Consider the following 27,208-nt stretch of genomic DNA (forward strand, 5'->3'; position numbering starts at 1 on the left):
TACTTTATTTAAATTCAATTAACACTGGGGTCCTTTTCAGACAGTGCGAGATTCTCAAAGAAGATAAGGCCATGGGAAATGCTTGTGGAGGCAAGAACTTATCCTTTGTGGGAACTGTTGAGAGACCTCAAAGCAGGGTAAATCTTGCATCCTCCACAAACACACCAAGTTGGTTTCTTGGAATAAGACCAGGTGTTGGGAGAGAGCAAGAGAGAGATCCGAAGTCAAAATCAGTTTGAACAGGGGCGCCTGGATGGCACAGTGGTTAAGCGTCTGCCTTCGGCTCAGGGCGTGATCTCGGCATTATGGGATCGAGCCCCACATCAGGCTCTTCGGCTATGAGCCTGCTTCTTCCTCTCACTCCCCCCTGCTTGTGTTCCCTCTCTCGCTGGCTGTCTCTCTCTCTGTCGAATAAATAAATAAAATCTTTAAAAAAAAATCAGTTTGAACAGGTTGCATGCGTTCTCAGAGCCTTAACTCTGTGAATCTCTAAGCCTGTTTCCATGGGGGTGGTGGAAGATGCAGAAACCCCTTTAGGGGACTATCTATCTGGACCTGAGCGTGGGGAACTCCGGTCTCACCGGCTGGGGTCATCGGCTGGCTGGTTGCTGGGAGAGGCTCATCCAGGCACGCCAGTTCCCTGCCTTCATTTTCCCCTCTGGATAATGGGGTGGTCTTCGTGGGGCTCCCATGGAAGCCAGGAGCCGGGAGCAGAGCCCTTAATGAGGGCGTCTGGGTGATGAAAGAGCCCGCAAGCTCCAGTCACCATTATCACGTCTGGGAATGAACACGGCCAGCCTCCGAGCTGCGCACGAATAAATTTGAATAGCAAGACACAAATGCGGCCCTTAACTCCGACGAGCAAATAGAGTTTAATAAAGAGGTAAACTGAGACCGCTTTTATTTATTGCTGTGTAAATGTATTTAAAAAGGTATTGGCTTTCTGCTGCCGCGGAGGCAGTTCCTCCGCAGCCCTGCGCCGCGATGCCTGCCGCCGTTATTAGAGCCGTAATGAATGAGGCTCCGTGAGTGCGCTCTTCAGAAGGACTGCAGAGGTACAAGATTAATGAGATGAGAGCATTGAAAGGTACAGACGGCCCCCGTTTCCCAGCCGCGTGCAGTGTCTGCGGCAGCACCTCTGGCTTTGTTTGCTGCACGGTGGCTGTCGGGGCTGCGGCGTGGACGTGGCCCCAGGATCGGGGCTGCAAAGGCATGCGCCTCCCGCCGGCTTTCACGTTCACGGTCAGCTCTGTGCCTCGTCCCTACTCATGGGGGCCCTCTCCAGACCCCCCCCCAGGCAAGCTGTCCCTGCTGCTGCCTCTCTGTCCTTCCCACCCTGGCCAGGATTGGGTCCTGGACCCCTCGCCTAATCAGGTTTTATGTCACACCCCTCTTGGGGATGCTGATGGGATCCTCTCCTCTTGGCAGACAGACACCTGCAGCCACTTCAGGGGTGGGAGCTGTGCTGTAGGGGAAAGGCATGGGACTCGGAGCTGCCTCCTGACCCCCGCGTTGCCCAATGAAGCAGAAGGGATTGTGGGCCACGGCAAAACCCTCCAGTGGTGAGATGGACCTCCCTGAGTCAGGAAATCATACATTTTTTATAGAAAGATTATTCGGAGACTGGAACATGTCTAGACCTTACTGGGGTCCTTCTATATACATCAACTGTGCAATTTCGTGATTACCTGGGAGATAGGTGTTATGCTCACTTTATAGATACAGACATGGAGACTCAGAGGGTAAAGAAATATGCCCAGGTCACATGGCCAGGAAGTGCCAGATCAGAGACCCCCAAAGAGGAACCCACGCTTCAGTGAGAACCTTTTCTCCCTTGTTCTTAGATGTGGCAGTGCTATCTCGGCTGATGTGCAGAACGTTTTCGCTTGTGCGTCACCCTTCAGACCCAGCCTAGACCATCGGTGGAGGGCTGGGTGCTGGCCAGGCGATGACATCACCGCCCACCAGGTACAAATCGGCGTGGAGGTGGGGTTAGCACAAAGAGCACAGGCAGGTGGTGGAGGCCTTGTGACCTGGGCAAGTTGTTTCACCTCTCTGAGCCTCAGTTTGCTCATCTGTCCAATGGGTAAAATAACAGTACATACTTGGATGCATTCTTGTGACTAGCAAATCAGATAATACATGCAAAATACTTAAAAACACACAGCACATTCTAGCTCTATGTTCGGTAAAAAGAAATCTGTGTGTGCTCTACATTATCAGCAAGAACCCTGAACACGGGTTTGGAGTACAGGCACCTCTCGGAGATACTGTGGGCTTGGTTCTGGACCACCCCAATAAAGCAGCTATCACCATAAAGTGGGTCAGATGAACTTTGCGGGTCGCCTGTGCGTACAAGAGCTGTGTGTGCACTCTCTTGTGGCCTCTCTAGTGTGCAAAACATTACGGCTAAAAAAACCACATACACACCTTACTTTAAAAATGCTGTACTGTTAAAAATAATGCTAGCCATCAACTGAGTTGTCTGCGAGTTGTAATCTTTTTGCTGGTGGCCCGTGCTGCCTCAGTGTCGATGGCTCAGACAGATGAGGGCAGTGGCTGCTGCAGCCTGGGGCAATTTCTTAACATAAGACGACAATGAAGTGGGTCCCATCGACTGACTCTTCCTTTCCCTTGAACACTTGGAGGCCACTGTAGGGTTATTCATTGGCCTCATTTCATTATAGTTGTGTCTCAGGAACTAGGGAGACCTGAGGAGAGGGAGAGAGATGGGGGAACGGCCAGTGGGAGGAGTGGTCAGAACACACGCATTGATTATATTTGCCAGCTTACATGGGTGCAGCTCATGATGGCCCCAAACACAATGGTACCATCAAAGATCACTGTGACAAATATAATAATAATGAAAAAGTTTGAAATATGGCGAGCATTACCAAAAGTTGGCACAGAGACACGAAGTGCATAAATGCTGTTGGAAAGTGGTGCCGATAGACCTGCTCGATGCAGGGTGGCCACACTGTACCTTCCATTCGTACAAAATGCAGTATCTGGGAAGTGCAACAAAGCGAGATATGTCTGCCCCAAGTTCAGATCCTTCTTCCAGCCTAAGATGGACCTCGATCGGGCCATGTTGGAGAGGGGCTGGGGAGGCTGGCGGGACCAGGTGGCTGCATGGGAGCCATCACTTCTCTGTCCAACAGACGGTTGTGGATCAGCTAAGCAGCTGCTCCTGTGTTGGGTGCAGAAGATAGAGCAGTGAGCAAAACAGCCCCTGCGAGTGCCTTCGGAGAGCTCACTGTCTAGTAACACATACCGCGTTGGGTGCTGAGCGCTGCCCGAGAAAACAGAGGAAAGCAGAGAAGGGGATATGGGGGACCGGAGTTGGGAGGAGGTCTCAAACAAGTGGCCAGGCACAGCCTCATGGAGATGACATTCCAGAAATGAGAGTGAGCAAGGTGGACAGTGAGCCATGTGCGTGTCTGGGTGGACAACTTTTCAGGCAGCAGGAAAGGGAGCAAAGGCAAGGCCCTGCAGTGGGGGTGTGCCAGGAACATTTGAAGGAGGCCAGCATGGCTGGGGCAGAGTGGACAAAGGGGAACACAATAGGAGGCCACTTGGAGCAGTGGCCAGGAGCCAAATTCTCTAGGCTTTCCAGATGCCCAGGCCCAGGGACTTAGACCTCCACTCTCACAGCTATGGGAACTAATGGAGGCTGTGGAACCTTCTCCAATTGACTGGTGGAGTTAGTCTCTGAGAGACCAAAGGCCTGGACCAGAGCAGAAGCTGTGCCAGGGCAAAGAGCGTGCCGGATGGCATCATGTGGGTCTGGCCATGAGAACTTGGAGAGGACGGAGGAGAGAGGAGGATCCAGGGGTACCAGAGGCAGGAGTGGAAGCTGACCCAGCTGATGGCCAGGTCGGAGCCCATCCCCAGCCATTCAGCCCACATTAGTGCTCATTAGTGCATCCTCTAATGTACCAAGAAATTCAATTTCCTACAAAATAACCAGCCGAGTCTCAAGGGAGCCAGGAGCCCTATTCATCACAGCTGGGCTTTCCGGGGACCGCACCGCCGTCCACCCGTGGATCTCCTTCAGTGGGATGCTGGCCCGCCGTGAGCAGAGCAGCTAATGGCACCTCCGTAGGTTGGGGTATTTTTTCCACTGGATCTGCAGTTTCTGGGTAAACAGGCATCAAATCAGCAGTCGGTGTGAGCCAAAGGAAAGTTTGCAAACTCGCCATGTGGCTCAAATTAAGTGAGCAGTGCAGTCACTAAAGCATGTGTACTAAAAAACAAAACATTTAGAATGTCAGGGTCGAGGATTTTTTTTGTGTGGCCTTTTAGGGAAGGCAGACGTCAATGTCTTTTCTTCTAAATTCCAAATAAAAATGTCACTGGCAATCTTTCTGATTCTACCTCACCTGTGGTCTGCCTCACCAGGGCAGAGGCGTGTGTGCATGTGTGTGAGTGGGTCAGAGGATGGAAAGGTGTGCATGGACACATGTATGGCTGTGGGTAAGAATGGTGAGCTTGTGTAAATGTGTGTGCATGCGTAAGTGGGTTTGTGGCCATTCGAGTGTGTGTGTGTGGGAGACTGCACGCGAGCGTGCAGGTGTATGTATGTGTGCACCATTATGTGTGCGTGTGTGACGTGCATGTAGCACTATTGAGTGAGCGCTGCAAGCGTGCACTATTGTGTGTATTTATGTGAGTGTGTGTGTGCGTGAGCGCTGTTCATGTGTCTGCGTGTCCCAAGGTGTGGGTGTGGGAATGTGTGGGCGCACACGTGCTTGTGTGTGTATGCGTGAGGAGGTGTAAGCGCGGAGGGGTGCGCTGTGAGCGTGCACGCGTGCCTATATTGTGTGTGTGGACGAGCGAGTCTGCGCACATGCACACACGTGCACAGCGTGCGCGGGGCCGCGGGAGGGCGAGCGCGTGTGCGCGCGTGTGCGCGCGCATGGCCGGCTCTGTCTCCTAGCAGCCTGCCCGTCATCTCCCTCCCGCAGCCTTCCGCGGCTGCCCCAAGGCTGCGCCCAGAAAGCAATCAGGACTCCCATTTGTATCCTGCCTGTCATCCGCAGGCTGCTGGGCAGGCGGGGTGAGGGGATGCCGGGCTCTGCTTCTCCCTGCCGAAGCCTCCCCTAAAAGCGAGGGCTTGGCCGTCTGGTGGGGGGGCAGCCCCGGGCTTCCACCGTGCTCCCAATTACTGGCACCTCCTGGGCGGCGTTCGGAAAGGCATTGGTTGCCATGAGGAAGATATTCCGCTGGAGCATTCCCATTCCCCACAAAAAGAACCTTCTGCATATTATAAACATTTTTCAATGTAATTATCCCCAGCCCACACACACAGCTTGGAGGATTAAAACATAAAATACAGTCTGCTCCCCGCGCATGAGACCCGCACTACAACTGGCATCATAATAAATAAATGAAGTGGCCTCTCCTCTCCTTCCCCTTCTCCCCTGCCTCCCCGCTCCTCCCCACGCGTCCCCCTCCTCCCCTTCTCCTCCTCCTGCACCCCATTTCTTCTCCTCTTCTTCCCCCTCATCTCCCTCCTCTCCCTCCTCCCCCGTTCCCCTCCACCTCCGCCTGGCGCTGGGCTTGCCTTGCTTCTGTCTCTGGATCCCAACCATCCCCTCCTGCACCCCACTCCCTGCACAGCCCACGGCAGGCAGCATCAGCGCAAGGGGGGGCACCCCCACGCGGTGGCTGCCACTGTGGAAGGAGGGTTTTGTTTGACAAGCCACCCAGGGCTCTCTGTTCGTGAGTCTGCCGCAGAGGGTTCACGGCACTGAGCGCTGGCGTAAGGGCAGGGGGTGCGGGAGGAGGAAGGAGGGAGATTTTATAAGCAAATGGCTTCGTGGATCATTGAAGGGACATTAGGAAACGTCTTGGAGCACCTAAAACCCAAAGCCTCGGTGCAAACGGATGGAAGGGCGTCAGCTGTGGGACTGCGGGCTGCGTGCAAACCACTCCGGTTGCTAGGGAACGCCCTGAGAACCGTTTGTCTTTGGGCTGCAGATCCTGGATCCACCTGGGATTTCCAGTTCTAGAGCCGCTGCCAGCCGGTGGTGCCCGCTTCGGCGGGGAGATGGGAGCAGGAGAGCTATGTGGCCCCGAGGCAGCGGGCGTGAGGGCTGAGGTTGGCCCTCCCTGAGATCAAGCGCGTGCTGGAGGGCAGGTGTGAGGAGCAGCCCACGCGGTGATGTCCTTTCCACAAAAATGCTGGTACCCAGCCTGCCACACAGGCTGGGGCTGCGGGCGTTCAACATGCTAGTGACAGTGTTCCAGATTGGAACGCGGAGCTGGTTAGTTCTGAGCTCGGCAGCCCTCTGCCTGGCCCCCCTGTATTCCTCCCGCACTCCTGGGCGCTCCACCCACCAGCCCAGACCCCGGGATCCCGCTCTTGCACGCACGTACTCTTTGGGGAGCAGGAACTGTGGATTTCTCCTCTGAGCCCAGCAGGGCAGCTTTAATACTACTTAGGCTCCGGCTAAATAATAAAAGATTGTTACCAACCACCAAACACCAATTTCGTGTTTGAGGTCAGGGGCAAAGCTGCTGGTTCTGTTCACGTTAACTTTTGCTACAGGTGGATGGTTCTAGGTTTTGGCTCAGGATCCAGTTTTTCTTCAGGTGCTGTTAGAGTACTTCCCTAGTGGTCTAAGTCAGTCTTGGGTAGCAGAAAAGCTTGGTGGATTTGAGTTCTTATCGCAAGGTCATGCAGACAAGGCATTGACCCCAGCTGATCAGTTCCCTTATCTGTGAAGTGGGCTCATTGAGGACTAGAAAAACTAATGTAGAGAAAGTGCTCATCCTGGTGATGTTCCCCTTCCTCAAAGCCTGGGCCCCAGGGCTGGCTGTTCTCCGCCCTGCATCCTTGCTTACCTACCTTCTATCCTGCCAGGCCCCGCCCTCCAGCCCTCCAGCCCTCCAGCCCTGGAACCTGCCTGGATTTTCCATTCTGAACCTGAGCCAGACCTTACCCTGCTGGTCAGGCGCTGGCTGAAGCTTTAGGCTTTCAAGGAATCTGCAGCTGTTTTCCCGGCTTTTATGGTGATCTGGTGGCTGCCGACAGACCTGCTTGCCCGGGCTGAGAGCAGAGGCTCGGGGTCACCCAAGGGAGGCTTCCTTCACCCCACTGCACAGGCCCTGTGACCCCCAGGGACAGAAACTTAGCCCGGCACACTTGTTTTTTTGGAATAGTGGAACCAAAGCTGTGCCTGACACAATTTCCCTCCAGCACAGCCCAGAAGAGAAGAATACAGTGTCATCTTGTCAGTCCCTTTTTGCTGTCTCTGCAATCCTTCCGGGGGAAGGGGAAGGATGTAGGGAACTGAGGATCAATTAAGCACCTAGCTGCTGGCTCAGGCCCTGGCACACTGAGCTGCCCAAAAAATATTTGTCGAATGGAAGAGGAGATGCCTTTAGGTTATAATCTCGTTAAGGACTCTTGGTCAACCTAAGAGGTTTTGTATCAGCTCCACTTTGCAGATGGGGAAACTAAGGCACAGGGGAATTAAATGTCTTACCCACAGTTGTACAGTCAGCTCCTGGGGCTCAAACCTAAGCCATGGTGAGCCTTGGCTTTCAACCACTCGGTGGGTGTTCTCTCATCACACTGGGCCATTTTCCTGGCACCGAGGTGACACAAGGGCACAGAGAATGCAGCTTGGGCTATCAGCCAAATGGCCCAGGCTGAGGGCATGACTGGGACCAGTTATCAGGGCTTTTCCCAGCCTTGTTGGATATAGTCAACAAGTTCAAGGAGGGCAGAAGTGGGTGGGGAAGGACGGAGAAGGATGAGAAGCGAGGAGGAAAACCTGCAGGTTGAGTCAGCCGATCCTATCCTAAGGCCCCCCGCTCAGAAAGGGCAGAGTCCGTCTAGCTGTTCCAGGTCTACAGGGGTGGTTTAAACGGCAGTCCAGCTGGACAAGGGCACAGGGTGCCAGTTTGTGTGGAGCCCTACAACATCCCTAGAAACGCAGGGAGCCAGGGACTCGTCCTCGTTCACTAGGACTCCACCCTGGGGCCTGTGCCCACCGTCAGGAAGACACCGTGAGCATCTGTGAACAGTAAGAAGTGGGGGGTTCGGAGACTCCTCCCAGGGCAGGCCTGAGTATTAATGGGGTTCAGGGCAGGCAGCCCCCAAATGTGCCACTCTGGCATGCTGATTATTTTTAATTAAAGTTACATAGGAAACAGCGATGCAAGAAGGACATTCTGACCGCCTTTGTCCCCCTGAAAGCAGGAACTACATTCCCCATGGGAAGGGCGCCCTCCCTGCACCTGGAGGGTAGAAGGCATCCTTATGGCCAGAGATAGGAAATTCAGGGCTAAGAAGGCTGTAGAAACAAGCCCTGTGACTTCTTCATTAAGTTGCTACCCAAGCCCGGACTTCTTTTTCTTGTCTATGCTTCGCAAACTCATTTTGTCTAAAAGGCATAAAAGCTACCTGCTTTGGTCACTTCTTTGGGTCTCAAGTCTTCGGAGGTAATTTGTATAGAATTAAATTAAATTTGTTTTTCTCCAATTAGTGTCTCTTTCATTATGGGGGGGACGTGTCTCAGCCAAGAACCCAGAAGGGTAGAGGGACATTTTTCCTCCCCTATTTTAGTTACGTCTTCTCACTCCCCTGCCTTCCACAGAGGGTGAGCAGGGCCCTGGATCAAGACTTCTGGCTGCTAAGTGGGTTGTGTATGTTTGGGCTTGGGCAAGAGCTGAATAGCTCAGGGCAAGAAAGGAGAAGCTAAGGCAGGTTCCCTCTTCCCCACTATGCACCCTCCTGCCCAGCAGAGTTCTGCCTGGTTTCTAAATTCCCACCCAACAGACATTGGTGTGAAATTGTATTACCTTCGGCCTGGAGTTCCCAGTTGACTCAGGCGTGTTTGGGGGAGTGTGTTTCAACAGGATCAGCCACCCCAGACTCCCTCCCTCTGCCTATTTAACCCCTGCAAAGGAAAGACTGTGGGTGCAGCGAACGTCGTGCTGGGCTGTGCTCAACCCATGATATCTGTAATGGCAGCAGAGCAGAGCATGAGGAGAGAACCTTCCACAGCTGGTGACACAAGTGACAACCCAGCCACCTGTCCCACGGGGTGTGCTTGTATAAGTTAAACAACCAGCTCCTCCTGCCCCCTGCCAAAAAAAAGTGAGAGAAGCTGGATTTGGAGCCCTTGGCGGTTTCTGTGGCATGAGCCCTCCCGCCGTGGCTGATTTCCAGCCTCCTATTTGACATCCCTGGGTCCAGAACTGGGAAGAGATGTGCTCCCGAAAAGCTGAAGGAGCCCACTCTAGCACACGGCTGCAGAGCCCACAGGCGCAGATCCCGTCTCTGCTACCCAGAGGGACACCAGAGACAGAGACAGAGACAGAGACAGAAAAATAGAAAAATGTGGTGACGTAGGACGTGCATATGAAAACCATTTGTTAAAAGGATAACAAAAACATTAAAAAAAAGTCAAGATCTTTAGGAGATAAAGGAGAGACAGTGATAAAATATTCCAGTTTTAATTCTGCCTCCAATTTCAAGCTTTAGTTGCGTAAGGAAGCGGGGGGAGGCAGGCGGTGGGGGTATGTGAGCCTGCCTGTGTCTGTGGTATGTGGGGCCCATCGGGGAGGGGGGGTGTTTGCAGGAAGGCTGGGGCTCGACCGCTGGGGCAGGGCTCACGCCTGCTGACTTGCCCGCAGCCTCTCTGCTCAGGGCCCAGAGGCGTGTCAGAACATCTCTGCTCTGCAGGCTCCTCACAGAGCAGCTAGAACCTCAGGTACCCTTTGCGCAGAGACGACTAATGCAGATGCTTCCAGATGGCCCCATAAAGAGGGCTGTGCTGTCCATGGGAGGGGGGATGCAGCCCGAGTGGATGGCTTCTCTGAGAGGCAGAGGTCAATTTCCTTCACTTGCCCATGTCTGCTCTTCTCCCACTGGGTCCCTAAGTAGGGACCTCACGGCCACACCAAGGGACCTGCCCGGAATCTCCTGGTGACGTGCAGCGGGACTGATGCATCCTCTGCAGCTGAGGGGACGCTGGGTCTTCAGGGCCTAGCTCCACGGCCACCTCCTCCATGTAGTTTGCTGGGATTTGACCTCCTCAACCCTCCGAGCTCTTAGCTGTGTTCTTCCCTTTCTCCTCTTCCAAGACAGGGCTTCTATCTGCATCATCTCCACGTCCAACATACCAAGCAGTAAAAGATGAGCAATCATGTCAGCAAGGAGATGGGCTGATTCGAACGTCTGCTTTGCAGATGGGGGAATGGAGGGCCATGGCCTCTCCCTTTCTCACACCCTATAGTACATCCTACAGTTTTCCCCAGTGTTACAGCTCTTCCTGCTCCCTGGGTGATTATCTATACTAGAATGCCTTTGTGCCCATTGTTTATCTGGCAGGCCCCTATACATCCATCAAGACCCATTCCAAAAGTCCCTTCCTCTGTGAAGTCATAATGGATTCATTCCTCTCTCCTCTCCAGAATGATTCCTCACCCTCTGGACCCCCGGAGCTGCTCAGTGCCCACCTCTGCAGCTGATCCTGTTCCCAGGTATCATCCCTCTCCACACCCAGGCCTCCTCCTGGGTGGGACTGTGCCTGACCCTGGGAAGGATGGCCCTCCAACCCTGGGGCAGGGGGCAATGGGAAGAGGGTGCTGGACTTCTGGATTCTGAATTTTATATGCTGCCTTGAGGAAGATGTGCCGTCTCCCCAACCACTTACTCCCCTAGACCACGCACATGGCTGGGGGGCCCAAAGAGGGTCCTCTGGTGTGACCTGAGGCCTCCAAGGTGGGACTCTTCCCACTGGGACCTAGAACTGGGAGCTCCCTGATTTTATTCTTCACAATCTCCCCCAGTTTCATGCTTTAAAAGAATAAATGTTAAAATATACATTTCTGGAAATTTTGATAATTTGGGCTTAATTAAAATTGGAACTTATACTCACAAAAGATACCACGCAGACAGTAAAAAGGCAAGCCACAGGGCAGAAAGTATCTGCAATAAGTGTATCTGACAAAGGACTTCTAGCCAGAATATATTTAAAAAACCTTTCAAATGAACAACAAATGATAGTCCACAGAAAAATGGGCAAAAGATTTGAGTAAACACTTTGCAAAAGACTGTATCAACATGTTCAATAAACAGAAGGGGCTCAACCTCAATGGTTATTAGAGAAACGCAAGTTCAACCCACAATGAGAGGCCATCCTTTACACTGGCTAAAATCCAAAGGGCTGACGATACTAAGTGTTGATGAGTGTGGAGCAACTGGAACTTTCATACACCACCAGTGAAGGTGGAAAATGCTCCAACCAACACGGAATACTGTCGGGTTCTATTAAAGTGGAACCTACAGGTAGCCTATGAGTCAGCGACTCCACTCCTATGAACAAACACAACATCAATCCACACCAAGGTTCATCAAAAGTCATGTGCTGGATTGTTCATGGCCACATTATTCATCATAGCCAAAAAGAGAGGCAAATCCAAATGGACACCAATGGGAGAATGGATATGTAAACATATATATAGCATGTGATGGAATTTTTACAACAGTGAAAATAAACAAACCATTCTTATACATGGTATGGATGAACCTCAGAATCACACTGTGGAGCCCAGAAGTGAAACTCCCGAAAGTACATACTATGTGAGCTCATCTCCATTAAGTCCCCATACGGGCAACACTGAGAAGAGGTCAGGAGAATGGAGATCCTTGAGACTCAGTAGTAACTGGATGGTCTAGGTGGATAGATAGAAAGGTGGATAGTGATTACAGACAGAGAGCTTTACATCTATTTCTTTCTCTATATATAATAAAACGCATCATTTTTCTGAACCATTCGAGAATCTGAGACCTCCTGCCCCTTTGTTCTTAAATATTTCAGTGTGTGTCTAAATATTTCAGTGTATATTTCCAAAGACTAAGGAGTCTCTAATAAAACCACAGTGCCATGACAAAAATGGGGAAACGTAACAGTGATATAATAGTTTTATCTAACCCACAGCCTATATTCTAATTTCATCAGCTGTGCCAATAATATCATTTCCATTCATTTTTTTCCCACTCTTGGATCCAGTCTAGGCTCATGCATTGCATTCAGTTGTGATGTCTTTTTTTTTTTTTTTTTTTTTTTTTCCTTTTNTGATCTAGAACAGTTCCTCAGGCTTCCTTTTTGTTTCTTGACCTTGATATTTCTGCAGACAGGGTAGTTGTTTTGCGGAATGTCCTTCAGTTGGGTTCATGTGCTATTTTCTCAGGGTAAGACCCAGGCATCCCATTTCTGGCAGGAATCCCATGGAATTGTGTCTCTCTCCACGTGCCATACCAAGGGGCAGGCACTGTAGATATGTCTTGATACTGTTCATATTGACTTTGATCCCTTGGTTAGGTGGTGTCTGCTAGATCTCTTCATTATAAAATTAATTTTTTCCCCCTCTTTGTGATGAGTAAATAACTTATGGGGAGATATTCTTAGACTCTGTATGTTCTCCTGAACACCTGCTCTGTGTCTAGCTCAGGGAGCAGGGAGAGGGGGTGACCAGAGTCGCATGAGCTGCAAAGCAGGCACACCTCACCCCTTGCAGGCTTAGCCTACAGAAGAGACTAATAGATAACATGGATTAAAGACCAGCTTTGTGCCAGGAACTATGCTAAATGAGTTCACGGCATAGTCTCATTTAAACCTGACAACAACCCTGAGAGGAGAAGATCAAGTACGCATGTTACTTGCCCACATTTAGATATTTCAGAAATAGCAGTAGTGAAAAGACTACTAGCAGTCACAGCTAACATCCTTTAGCACTTACTTTCCATCGCCAGGCCCTGTGCTAAGTGCTTCACCTGAATCCCTATTTTATGGGAATTCCTTCTGTCTCCACTTCATGGAGGAGAAAACTGAGGCTCAGAGGTAAGTCACTTGCCAGTGGACCTTCTGTTGGTAAATAGGATTTGCTTCCAGGGAGTCAGTCCCCAGTGCCCCCTTCTTAACCAGCCCCTCCCTACCGCCTCTCCAAGGCGGTGCTAAATGCTGGGGAGTATGCTTACCTGAGTTACAGCTTCTGGACTGTTTCTCCCTTCACGTCAAGAACGCTTTTCTTGGGCAGCACCTGGGTGGCTCAGTCATTAAGCGTCTGCCTTCGGCTCAGGGCGTGATCCCAGCATCCTGGGAGGAAGCCCGCATCGGGCTCCCTGCTGTGCTGGGCGCCTGCTTCTTCCTCTCCCACTCCCCCTGCTTGTGTTCCCTCTCTCGCTGGCTGTCTCTCTCTCTGTCAAATAAATAAATAAAATCTTAAAAAAAAAAAAAAAGAACGCTTTTCTTGGAACCATTCAAGCCCGCTGTGGCACGCTGAGGTGAAGGATTTGTGCTTGGATCATGGTAGAAAGCAGAGGAGTGCTGCATGGAGGCCAGCTGGGAGGTGGCGTAGGCAACCAGGGGTGGTGCCCCAGGAGGGAGCAGGAAGGGCTCCTGGCCATGACTCGAGCTACAGCTCTTCTCCCAGGCCTGCTCTTGACCTGCCCTGACGTCCAGAACCTCTTCCCTGCCTAGTGCAGGAAATGGAGCCTTGAGGCTGGGAGCAGCTCCTTAGCATGAATGTGCGACTTTTCCAATGAGCTTTTGGGTTTCTACTGAATGCCTACGGGTCACGCGCCCATCTCTATGACACTCCCTATTGGCCTGTTCATGCCACCAGCGCCTGAAGCCAACAATAGCGCCACCCTAATTTGTCCTGGTCACTGGCCTTTTAGCATCATTAGGTTTAGCAGAGGGAAGGCTGTGTTTACGGCTTGGCATGAAGGAGGAACTGCAGATCTCTGTTGCCAGGCTACAAATGACTCTGTTCCCCCCTTACAAGAGAGTAATAATGATTAAAAAATACTCAGTTGCTTGGCAGGCTTCCGGGTGGCTTAGCTGTGAATATTCCAGGGTCAGGAGAAACCTTGCCTTTCATAGACCCTGCTGCTTCTCCAGGTTCCCTTCATTTTGGACCTTTACTTCATGCATCTTCTGAAAAAAGAGAAGGTGCGGACCTGTGATCAAGGAAAAAGTCAGCATCCTTTTCCCAGGGAGACACAACCCCTTGATTATTTGATTCCTCTAGTTGAACAGAGTAGGGCAGAGTTCCCTAAAGAATTGAGATAGTAGCATTCTAAGGGGCAGATCTAAAGTCACACGGAGGGATGGGAGGGTGAGTTCAAGAAGATAGAGGGTCATAAAGGGAAGAGAACGCCAACTGCCCAGGAAGTGGGGGGCCGGAAAGCAGGAGGGAAAAGACTCGCTAGAAGCTGGGAGCCCAGCCAAGATACCCGCACCTATTCTGATGGTTACCTCCTCCCCGGAACCGGGTATGGTCATCTAGTTCAAAAGCCCAGGGTCTGACTGCCCATCAGTTTGGTTCTGCTAAAGGGAGAAGGCTGGCTTGCTTAAGTTTGCAAACACGGGCTGGAGAGCTCCTAGCCATGATGCTAGAAGGGTACCAGTCCCCATGGGTAGGGCAGCCCTATGTGTCCTGGGTTTCTGAATTCTTTTGTAATTCTAATATTTTTGGTAAAAATAACACCCTCAATGTGACTTAGTTTGCATTTGCGTTTGTAAGACTTTTTCTACAAATATATTCATAATTTAAAAATAGCCCTTGTCAGACTGCATCCCGTTTTTGTTAGCACTGTTTCGGTTTGCATGGTGGAGATGGACCCTACCATTCATTGAAAGCCCCCTATGAGATATGGCCACCTTCACGAGGCATGCCGTTCCACAAAAACCCTGGCAGTTGGGGGTAGTAATTGTTTCCCCTTTTTAATAAACGGTAACACCAAAGCTCAAAGCCTTTGCTACTCACCTAGGTCATGTGGCTAGTAAATAGTAGGAATGGTGTCAAACCCGGGTCCGGGAGACTCCAACATTTATGCTTCCTCCATAACCATGACATAAAATAGCCTTGAAGGGAAAAAGACAGTGCCCTTTCCATGGGCTTCCCCAATCCCTGGGAACTACAACCATCATCCTCTTAGCCTTTCATTCTCTCTTTTTCTTCTCATCTGGCCTGTGCAGCCACTGTCTTCTCACAAAGTTTGTGTCCCAGCACGAAAAGGCCCAGCTTCCTGGGAGCTGCCTCTGCTTTTTGAAGAGTTTGCCTGCCCTGGAATCCGAGTTCAAGATAATTCCATTCAAGGCAGATTTCTCTCCCCGAGAAATTCTCACTCACAGATTGGAGCTGCCTGATTAATCAGGAGGGATTTAGCAGCAAATGCCATCAGACGCACCACCATCGCCTTTCAGCAGGGGAGAGCCTTTGCTCTCCTTGGCATCACCTGTGATCAGCACGACCCGTGAGGACACAGAAGGGAGGCAGGTAATCAGCAGCACCGTTTCATCCTGTACAAAATGTCTCGCATCAGGTTGCAGACCCGCTGGTTCTGCTAAGACCACACCACACCAGCTGTGAAGGCTTCTGAGTCAGCACAAACCGGTTCACCCCGTGTTGTTGAGAATACCGTGCAAATCTCTCATGCCAGTAGCCTGTGAGTTGATTGAAGTGGTCATTGACTGGTTAATTCGCTTTCAGCCTTAGAGAGCTCATGTAAATTGACGGTCTTAGACGTTAATTAAAAATGCGTATTGTCTCAGTCTCCTGACACTGGGTCTTAGGAAAGGAAGGTTTCGCCAGACAGGTAGAACCGTTGGGCACTGTTGATTCTTTGTTGGAATGCATTTTCAAAGAGATAAGTTGGCTTTGATATTAAAGTTGAGTTTCCCTTGAGTCAAGGGTTTATTCACTCATCCTTTGAACAAATATTTAGTGAGTACCAAGCAGTATACTAGAACATTGCTAGACTTTGGGGATGTGGCAATGAAGATGCAACTTTCACTCCCGTGGAGCTGACATTCGAGCTCCATTCAAGGATAGAGTCTGGTTACTTCATCTTCAGGAAAAAAGCCGGTGCTTGAGAGCAGTTGGTTGGTCTTCCCCACAGAGGAACAGATCCCAGCACCCATGGTTTGAGCTTTTAACATCTCAAAATTCAGCCTTGTCACTTGGTGTCTCTCAGTGGGGAAAAAAAAAAAAGTCACGGTGAAAAGAAATAGATGACTCTAAGGGGCGGGGCCCAGGGTGGGTTACTGGAACAGGCCGGAGTGGGAGGAGACAGTAGGATAGGGCAGGTGCAGCGAACTTGAAACGAGGTCCAGGAAGGTCAAATCCCCTCTGGCATGGTGGTGTTACCCTAGACTGGTCAATGTCACCTTCTGAGTCTCAGTTTTCTCAACCACATGTTTGGGATGATGCTGTTTTTCTCATAGATTGTCATGGGAACTCAGTAAGACCTTATCAAAATCCCTTGGTGTTTAGCAAGACCTCTGCACATGCTCATCTCCTTTACCTTCTTCTTTTATAGTCTGTCTATGGCTGAGTACTTTCACCCTGTTTTCCATGATAACAGCTTACATGCAAACTCCATCTCCTTCTTTCAAAAGAGTCTGGAAGACTCTGGAAGGAAGCTCCTTCCTTTAGCCCAAATGACAATTTATATTCCTCCCATCTGGGTCACTGGGAGAGTGAAAAGGGGTACTGTTAATAATCACACCTGAAAAACAGGCATAAACCAGGACTGTGTAAGCCAACAGGGTCATATATCCACCTTCCACTACTGGTTTTCTCAACTCTAGGGATTGATATAGGAGACAGGAAAGTTGCTTCTTCACAGAGATCTAGCCTCATGGAACAGCTGGATGAGATGTACTGGTAACTCTCTGGTGGGAAGAATTATAAGATAACCACCCCCCACCCCAGCGCACAGACCCTGTGTCACCTCCTTATTTTGAGTGTGGTGGGACCTGTGAATATAAGAGGATATTACTGTCATGATTAGGCTATATTGGAAAGGTGAAAATATTTTGCAGATGTGGTTAAAGTCCCAAACCAGTTGGCTTTGAGTTAATCAAAGGGGAGATTATCTTGGGTGGGCTTGACTTAATCAGGTGAAAGTGCTTACTAGGAAGACATGGCCTTTCCTGAAGATGAAGTGAGCAAGAAGAAGAAAAAAGCAAGCTGTGTTATGGCAGGAACCTAATGACAACTTTTAGGCTGGCCAATGGCCAAGAAGAAAATAGCAACATCATTTCCACAGACTTGCAAGGAAAATCCTCCCAACAACCTGAGGGAGCAAATCCTTCCCCAGCTGAGCCTCCAGATGAGAACGCAGCCCGGACAACATCTTGATTTCAGCCCATGAGATCCTCAGCAGAGAGCCCAGTTAAGTTGTGTATAGACAATTGACCTATAGAAAGTGTCTGATGAAAATGGACATTGTTTTAAGTCATTGAGTTTCTTTAGTTTGAAAACACAAGAGGAAACTAACACAAACTCCAAACTCACATTGCTACTTTCATCATCTGCTCATGTGCTCACTCGAGCCCGTCCACCCAAGATGTCTTCACTCTTGCTTTTCCAAATCCCTGATTCTCCAAGCCCTGCACCAGGCCTCCCTTCTCTAGGGCACACTTATCCTCCCTACTTGAGGTTCCTGGTACTTCTTCTCCAACATGCCAACTCTCTGTCAGTGCCCATGTGCCTTTAACCAACTTTTACTGAATGCTTCCATGTGTCCTGCACTGTGTAAAGGCTGGCCCTGAGGCTTATAAGGAAAGCACCAATGACTCTCTACAGTTGAAGAGAGGAAGGCTGACAGCAAAGTGGCTCATCCAGTGTCAATCAGACACTGAGTAGTGGAACCAGAATTTGAACCAGAACCTTTTACCCCCAAAGCCTGCTGCCCTTCTACCATGCCTCCTGTCCCATTCAACTGCTGGGATGCCCCAGACCCCAAAGGTCTGACTTACTGTGTGAATCCTTAAAGCGTATTTCCAGAGAGTTCATCCTATGTGATCCTCCTAGGGACCACATAAAGTATTTTTACCTGTAATTTACAGATGAGCACACTGAGACACTGAGAACATTTGTTCATTCATTTACTGAATGTCTAAATGGTGACTTATAGAACTAGGCCCTGGGATGTGTAGCAGAAACAACTCTGCTCTCAGGGTGCTAACAGTCCAGATGTGGAGCAGATGTGGAGCAGAACCTTGTGCCCGTTCAGGATGGAATCCTCGTACTGGCCTAAGGCAAAGCTCAGAGAGAGCAGCTCAACCCAGGCATGGACTGGGAGGCAGAATCGGAGGGCTTCTGGGAGGACGTGGAGGGCAGCACAAGGTACTAAGATTTACCCTCGCAGAGACCAGGGGTGGGGAAACAGGTGGTGTTGTCTGGGGTGTCAGCTGGGCAGGCAGACGCAGCATACAGTTTGGGCAGAACTCCCATTGCGCCCCACTGCTTCCCAAGGTAGAATGAGACCACTGGTTAGCTGGGGCATCCAAAGATGTGTCTCTGCCTCTCCCAAAGCTTGAATTCCTCGGGGTGTCTCTGGGACCCCACCTAGCCCCCAATGGAGGCAGAATCAAATACATGCACACACATAACTACCTTCAGATAAATACACTCACACATACACATATTTGTGCCCCAAACATACACACAAACACGTATGTATGTCCCCCCCACACACCTACTTACACACACACACACACGTATGCTATACACACGTGTGTGCATATACACCCACATTCATACATATATACATTCACACGGACACAACATCCATGGACTGCAAGCATGCTTACACACACACACACACACACACACGCACGCACACTCGTGTTCTCAGGAAACGGAACAGCAGACCCTAGCTCAGCAGAGCCAATGAGGTGCCCGGAGAATTGGTTTTTATTATGCAGAACAGAAAGGCAGGTGACCGACCGTCAAATGCAGTCTTGTCCCTAGTCACCTATTGAGAACCAAACAGACAGCACTGTGGTTTCCAGGCAAATTCCAGCTGCTTCCCTGGCGCCCAGGGTACATAAACCCAAGAAGCCAAATGATGACTTTCCCCTTCAGAAGAATAACATTGCCCGGCCCTCCCTCCCCGGGCTAGAAAGGTTTCTGTAGCACTCAGTCCCCGCATAGGCCAGGCAATCCCATCAGGACAAAGTGCCGGCCAAGGAGCCAGGCAGCTCCATCAATTTCTCCTAGAAAGCCCAGAAGAAATTTGGTCACAGAAAATCCCTTCCCTCTTTGCTAATAAAACTTATCAGTGCAGGGCAGGAGGCTGGGAGGAGAGGGACCACAGATAGTCGCCTTGCTAAATTACTTGGAGAAATGGCTCTGATCAGCCATCCAGGGGAAAGAGAGGCAAGAAGCAATATAACATTTATTGGGCCTGATTTTTTTCATCGAGATTCTCCCAATCAGTTCTTTCAGCAGCTCTGTGAGATTACATTAGCTCCATTCCCTAGATGGAGAAACTGAGGCCCAGCGGGTACCAGAAAAAACACGGGTTTTGGAGAAAACCCAATATGAGTCTGAGCCCTGCCCTGCTCCCTGGTCTGCTGCACGGCTCAGGTTGGTGACCTTACCTCCTCGTGTTGCAATCATCCTGTTAGCACCCTCCACCTGGGTGGGCTGATTCAAGATCGAGGGCACCATGTGGGCAAAACACTCAGAACAAGCACTCAGGACATGCTCATTCCATGTCCTTGATCTTTCCGACTGCCCTTTCTCCACTGAGCCTCCATGTAGCATCTCCAGTCCCCCTCTAGAGTGATGAGTGAGCGAGCCCCCCTTGGCTCTGGGACCTGGCTCTCCTGTGAGTTTACCAAGCAGACACTGGGCTGACACCCAACACCCTGCCCTTCTCACTGGGGCATGGGGAGGAACATGGGGGAACTAGAGCCCCAGATTAGTACAACAAAAAAGGGAAGCCAGAGAAGTAAGCCATTCTTCCCCAAAGTGCAGAAAGGGCTCTCAAGTTTTTGATGAGGAGGACCTCGGCTTTCTTGGTCTTTCAATTGGCTTCATTTGCTCTTAGCCTCATGAGCCAAGGGGTCCTGGTATTTGCCATCACTCTAGGGGCTTCCTGTGAGAGCCCTTACCTGTAAAACCCAGAATTTACCCAACAACTGGGAAAGAACATGGCCTCTGAGGCTGTGAAACGTGGAAATCCCAAGTAGGCAAACCAGTCTGTAATGGTGTGCTTTTAAGGAAGCAATGGACGAAAACGCAAAAGGAAATGTGGGCTAAGTAACAGGGGAAATCCCCCGTAGGAAGATCTGTTGGACTGTGAAATAGTATTCCACAGGAAGTGGGGGAGGGGCGCCCGGAGGTATTTAAAGCCCTGCTGGCCTAAGTAATAGAAGCCGCATGGTGTATGGAGTGGCCAAGAACTGGCCTCGGGGGAGCGGCCGCCTTTCCTTTATAGGTCGTCTCTATATGGATGTAATTTCCAAGCCTGCCTTAGTGTTCCACGGAGCTGCGCTGCTCTTGCCAGGCAAAGATGGTGTTCGTTCACAGCCCAGAAAAGACCATAGGATTTGCAGTAGACACAGACATCCCTTTGTCAGTAGGGTGGCAACCCCCAGTAAACAGATCTGCGGAGTCAACACAATCCCGATCAAAATCCCAGCTGCCTTTTCCGTAGAAATTGACAAGCCCATCCTAAAATTCATGTGGAGTCTCAAGGGACTCAAAATAGCCAAACTGATCTTTAGGAAGAAGAGCGAAGATGGAGAACCCTCACGTCCCAATTTCAAAACTTACTCCAAAGCTCCAATAATCGAGACAGTGTGGTCTTTGCATAAGGGCAGATAAAAAGATCAATGGGGTAGAATTGAGAGTCCATAAGTAAAATTCTTACATTTGTGATCAATTGATTTTTGACAAGTGTCCCAAGACAATTCAATGGGGAAAGAGAAGCAGTGTTAACAAATGATTCTAGAACAACTGGTATCCACATGCAAAAGAATGAAGAGGGACTCTTACGTCACACCATATGCAAACGGATTATAGATCGAAATATAAGATCTAAAACTGTGAAACTCTTAGAAGAAAACATGAGTAAATCGGCATGACCCGGGGTTAGACACAAGCAATAACAAAAAATAGATATTTGGGACTTTCTCAAAATTCCAAACTTTTGTGTTGTCAACAATACCATCAAACAAGTGAGAAGATAAACTATAAAATGGGAGAACATATTTGGAAATCGTATATTTGATAAGGAACTAGTATCCAGAATATATAAAGAACTCATAAGTAAATAACAAAAAGCCAACTCCTTTTAAAAATGGACAAAGAATGTCAACAGATATTTCTCCAAAGAAAATATAAACACGTGAAAAATGATCCACATGGTTAGTCATTAGGAAATATATATGAAAACCACAATGAGATATTTCTTCACACCCACGAGCGGGATTCAAATTAAAAAAAACAGAGAACGATCGTTCGCAATGAGGTGGACAAGTCGGAGGCTTCAGTCATTGCTGGTGGGGGTACGACACGGTATGGCGGCCACCGGGAGACACTTCGGCAGTTCCTCAAGGTGGTAAACCTGGAGTGACCAGCAATTCTACTTCTCAGTATATACCCGAGAGAACTGAAAACATATTGTGCATTGATGTTCATATCAGCAATGTTCATAAACGCCCAAACACGGAAAAATCCAAATGTCTATCAACTTATGACTGAATTAACAGAATGTGATACAGCCACAACGGACCATTACTCACCTTTAAAAAGTAATGATGATGGGGCGCCTGGGTAGCGCAGTGGTTAAGCATCTGCCTTCAGCTCAGGGCGTGATCCTGGCGTTCTGGGTTCGAGCCCCTCATCGGGCTCCTCTGCTGTGAGCCTGCTTCTTCCTCTCCCACTCCCCTGCTTGTGTTCCCTCTCTCTCTGGCTGTCTCTCTGTCACATAAATAAATAAAATCTTAATAAAAAAAAAGTAATGATGAGCCTTGAAAACATGATGGTAAGTGAAAGAAGCCAGAAACAAAGGACCGCATATTGCTTGATTCCATTTATTGGAAATGTCCAGAATGGGCGAATTTATAGGGACAGAAAATATGTTAATGTTTGCCAGGGGCTGGGGGCGTGGGGGAAGTGGGAGTGATTAATGGGTTTGTGAAGTTTCTCTAAGATTAGATGAGGGTGATGGCTGTATAAGTCTGTGAACACACCAAGACCAACGTATGTCACATATTAAAAGGGTACATTCTGGGGCACCTGGGTGGCTCAGTTGGTTAAGCATCTGCCTTCGGCTCAGGTCGTGATCCCAGGGTCCTGGGATCAGGTCCCTAGTCTGGTTCCCCGCTCAGCAGGGAGTCTGCTTCTCCCTCTCCCTCCACCCCACTCCCTACTCATGCTCTCTCTTTCTCAAATAAATAAATAAAATCTTAAAAAAAATAAAAAGTTACATTTTTTTTGGTATGTGAATTATCTTAATTAAGCTGTTAATTAATAAAAAATAACTTACCACATGCAATTTTTCTCTCTCTTTCTGTAAATATTATTGTACATAAATGAATTCTTACTGTACACACAATTTTGTGTTTTGCTCTCTCTCCATTAGGTTTTAAGGCTTTTTCTATGTTATTAATAACTTCATTAATATTATTTTTCAGAGTTGCCTAATATTCGGTCATATGATCACAACCATAACTTATCTCTCTATTACTGTGTTATTCTGTGTTTGAATTCTTTCTCCAGGTTTTGGTATTATCAGTAACATCTTCGTTGAACATCTCTGTGTGTAAACTCATACCTGCAGTTTTGGGATTTTCTCTTTTCAGAATAAATTTCTAAAATTGAGATTACTGGGTGAAAGCACTCAGCTTCAAGGTCCTGCTATCTGTGGGCCCTCCTCCTTTGCCCCAAAATTACCTTTTTTAGATATTTGATGTAGATACACTTAGTTTGCTGAAATAAGGAGTCACGTGCACTAGAATAACTTGTTGGTACGAAGGAGAGACGGTTGTCATTGCCATCAGACTCACCCAGGGTCACGCCCCAGCTCTGCCACTTAACACTGAGTGATCTTGACCCAGTGACATAAAATCATGAACTCTTGCACCTCTCTGCTATAAAAATGGGCACAATAATCCCTGGCTATTGTAAATAAGATAATATACGTCACGCGGCCAGTGTCCCCTTCTCAAAAAGAGGACGTTGTTTTCTATCTGCTTTTCTTTTTTCTTCTCTTACCAGCCCCCAACTCTGCCGTAAAAAAAAAATCCACCTTCGGATTCTGAGTCCCATCTACGCCTGAGCCCTAGCCTGTGGCATCGCTTCTCAGGCAGCAAGGCGAGGCAATGCCCTGGTGTGATCGACAGGGATGGGCTTGGACCTGAGGCTCAGGAATTGGGTCTGGGTCCACTACTTACTAACCTTTGATCTCAAAAACCCTAACAGTTTTTGAGACTGGCTCAAAAATGAAGTCAAGGAGGCAATTTCCCATGAGCCTTGTGGTTGGGGGGGTTCAGATGAAAGGCTGAAGGTACCAATGGTTGGTGTCCTCTCCGCAGTCTCTATAAACAGCAATTCAGTCTATCTTCAAACATAGTGGGGGCTTGCCTGGGTGCACTAAGCACGATTCATTCTCTGCCGCTAGATTAGAGGCCCACAGACTGGCTGGGTAAGCACTGCATCACTACATACGATAGTAATTACTAATTACATGTTTCTGCCTTCTGTGGCTTATTAGTAAATTGCATGTAGAGGGATCTAAAAGTAATTGCCTTTCTCCCGTAACTTCAGCAGCCTGCAGAAATCACAAAGAATTACCTTATTTACTTCCTAAGTGATTCCCAGTGGCCATTTATCAAATGTGCAGAAGAAAAAAAAAATCATACAATCACCAAATATTCTTCTGCTTGCAAATGATATGTGAGGGTCACGAGAAATCTTGAGTCAAAAAAGGCTGTTAAACAGCTGCTGACTAACTGTATGTAAATATCCCCCTGTGGGTAATAGCTTAATTTTGATCATTGTTCAAAAGAGCAGGCATTTTAAATTATTAATAGGTGTCAGCTACAAAAGAATGTTTAACTGGAAACTTACAAGAAGGGAGCCTGATCTGTACAAATGACACTGCGTCTTGAACCACCCTGGTGTGTGGGAAGGAAAGGAGCTGGAAAGAAAAGAGTAAGAGGTACAATAGGCAAAAAGGCAGCCTCATTTTTCCCTCGGACTAGGGTTTTGTGGCTTGTGGGTGTGGTCTTTTTGCCGCCAAGGACCCTGGCCTGGACTCCATCATTCCTTATTAAGTTTGGGTTCCCTCTCTTTCCAAGGGAAGTTGATTCCGACCAAGCAGAAAGCTTGGAGCTGCAGGGCATCCCAGGTTGTAGTACAAGCTTACACATTTGCTGCAATGGAAACTTTTTCAAGTCCCAACACATCGCAGGGACACCTTTCATTGTGAAGAGCCCCAGCATATGGTTCTGCTCAAATCAACTGGAGATCCCATTTCAAATGATTCATTTGATAGAAACATCAGGATCGCTGACGTGTGGATCAGCCTCTGTGATCTCGTCTCTAAAAATACACAGCGGATCATGAGATCATTGAGTTAACAAGAAAGAAGAAATGGCGACTTGTTCCGTTTCCTTTTCTTGACTTTTATGGTGGCACCGACTTCTGGCATTTTCGGGTAACCCAAAAGAACTCGAGATTGCAGAACCAGGACAAGGTAGGGTGGGGAGGGCTATGGAGAGGCTCAAGTGGGTATACAGCTATGATCTGTCACGGTAAGAAACTCATTCATGGTATTTCCTCCCTCCGCATCCCTCCCTCCCTCCCTCTCCACACCTGTAGGATGAAGAATTAATATACCCATGTAACAGGGCTTGGAATGCCTTGAATTCATCTACTGCGTTTCCGTTTATAGGCACTGCTGTCAGACAGCACCTTTGATCCTCACCCAACTGCTACCAAATGATATAGGACAGAAATCAGAAGAAAACTGGTCATCAGATGCAAACTACTCAAGATTGCCCAGCCTGTGAATGGCAGGGCCAGGGCTGGGATGCAGTAAACAAATCCGCGTGGTGATTTAATTGGGATTTGGGCCTCATCCACATCAGGGAAGGGGGGGTCATAGGACTGGTTACCTTGATTTCCCTGGGGCTGGGACAGAGCCTGGGGCAGCCTCATTAGATGCAGAAGGCTGAGCACTCACTGTTCTGTGGGTCCTTTCCCTGGGGAAGGATTCTCCCAGGCTGTCCTCCCGTCCCCTCTGCCAACATAAATCCATTCATCCTGTGACTGTCCGACTCCTCTGACCACCCAGGCCTCCTCCATCGTCCACGGAGCATGATGACAGGATTGATGGGCCCTTGAGCCCAGACCGAGTGGTAAGCATCACACCACTTAAAGCTCACTGTGGTCGTTTTGTGGGTCAGTGAGACTCCTTCAAAGAGACTGAAAGCTCCCCAGAGAAAGGAAGAGACCACCAACTTTGCCCCACCTCCCGCTCTGTGCCAGGCACTGGGCTAGGCTCAAGGAGCAGCCAGGCTCCTGCTGCAGACGCGTCAACAAGTAAGTATCATGCATTGGGATGAGGCTAAAAGGCGAGTAAAACAAGAGACAGAGGTGACATCAAAGCTGAGCGACCACTCAAGGCACCAGGATAGCTCCTGGACACAAAATGCCTGAATCACATTTGGGAGATGAAGACAAATTTGCCTCACGGGCGGATAAGCGGAGAGGATGCTTCGATAGAACTGTGCCTTCATTCCTGGTGAGCTGCTGTCTCCTCCCCAGCACACGCGGATTGTCGAGAACAAGTTTGGGCTCCGCTTGATGATTTCTTGGTGAATTTCGGTCCAACTGACTGTGTCCGGCAGCTTCAATAACCTTAGGCCAAGTTATACGAGCCCGTTATCATCCTGTGTTGGATTCCTTCCTAAAAACAAGGCCACTGGAAAGCAAAGTGGACCAAGTTGGTGCACCTGTTTGGTTGTAACCTTGAATGATTGTTATAAAATAGTATTAAGGGCTGGCATTCATGGAGCCTTGCTGTGTGGCCAGCAGGTACTTGGTGCCTAAACTCACAGCCTCTTAATAAAAATCATTTTGATGCTATCAATACTCCCCTTTTACAGATGAGGACAGTGAGGCACAGCAAGCCTGGATCACACAGCCGGTAACGGGGCAGAGCCAGGATCAAGCATTGTTGTGTCTGATGTTGACACTGCAGGTCTTGGCTTTGTGCTGCCTGGAGTGGCATTAGGTGTGTAGCGGTCAACCAGATGCCTAGTCCTCAGCCACTGTTTATATAGGAGCTACTGTGCTCAGTAGGGTGAAAGGTACACAGATGGTAGATGTTCTTTCTGCCCAGGGAACTTCATTCATTCAACTAATCTCCAGGATGGGCCAGCCTAGTCCTGGGCATGGGGTCACCAGGAGAGGAGACCGGCGTCTGCCCTCCAGAAACAGTGCAGGACAAGGAGACATGTGTGGTGCTTTGGGTATTTGTGGGGGGCTTCCCAGGACAGAGGAGGGGAGTTGGGGTGGGCCTTTCGGGAGAGATTTGCCGTGGAGAATTAGTGGATGGACGAGGTGGGCAAGAGCTCCAGAAGTGGCATAAGTCCACGAAAGATCGTGGTTCCTCATGGCTAGGGAGAAAGCTCATGCCAGGGAGTGGGACTAGGGCTGAAAGACAGGTTGTGGCCAAGAAAACCCTGATGCGGAGGGCTGGGTTTTATTTAATTTAATTTAATTTAATTTTTTTAAAGATTTTATTTATTTGATAGAGATAGAGACAGCCAGCGAGAGAGGGAACACAAGCAGGGGGACTGGGAGAGGAAGAAGCAGGCTCATAGCGGAGGAGCCTGATGTGGGGCTCGATCCCATAACGCCAGGATCACGCCCTGAGCCGAAGGCAGACGCTTAACCGCTGTGCCACCCAGGAGCCCCTGGGTTTTATCTTATAAACGTGGGAGGGCTTTCCCTGCGTGTTTTCTTCAGTCAAGACATACCAACACCATGCAATCCCAGCTTTTCTGTTTGCCTTTTTTTTTTCCCCCCTGGAGTGTTATTTCTCACATTTTAGCCTGCATTCTGTATTGGAGTGACCTTTCTAGAACACGGTTCTTAGAACATGGTGCCTGCACAGGCCAGCAATCTGAGCTTTAAGGAGCCCCGGAGGTGTTTCCAAGCACGGAGAAGCTTGAGAACCTCTAGTCCAGATCAATCAGCTTTTGTCTCAAACATCCTCCTCCCTGCGGCACAGAGACCTCTGCCAGATCAGGTTTTGTTTACAAGGGACAAAGGAACAACGGGCCTTATGTAGACAACCACCAGGGTCAACTTACCATTGGTGAGGACGTCAGAGAAAGAGGGCCGAGCAGGAGCACAAGGGATATCG

The sequence above is a fragment of the Ailuropoda melanoleuca genome, chromosome 6, assembly GCF_002007445.2.
Source record: "Ailuropoda melanoleuca isolate Jingjing chromosome 6, ASM200744v2, whole genome shotgun sequence".
Classification (NCBI taxonomy): Eukaryota; Metazoa; Chordata; class Mammalia; order Carnivora; family Ursidae; genus Ailuropoda; species Ailuropoda melanoleuca.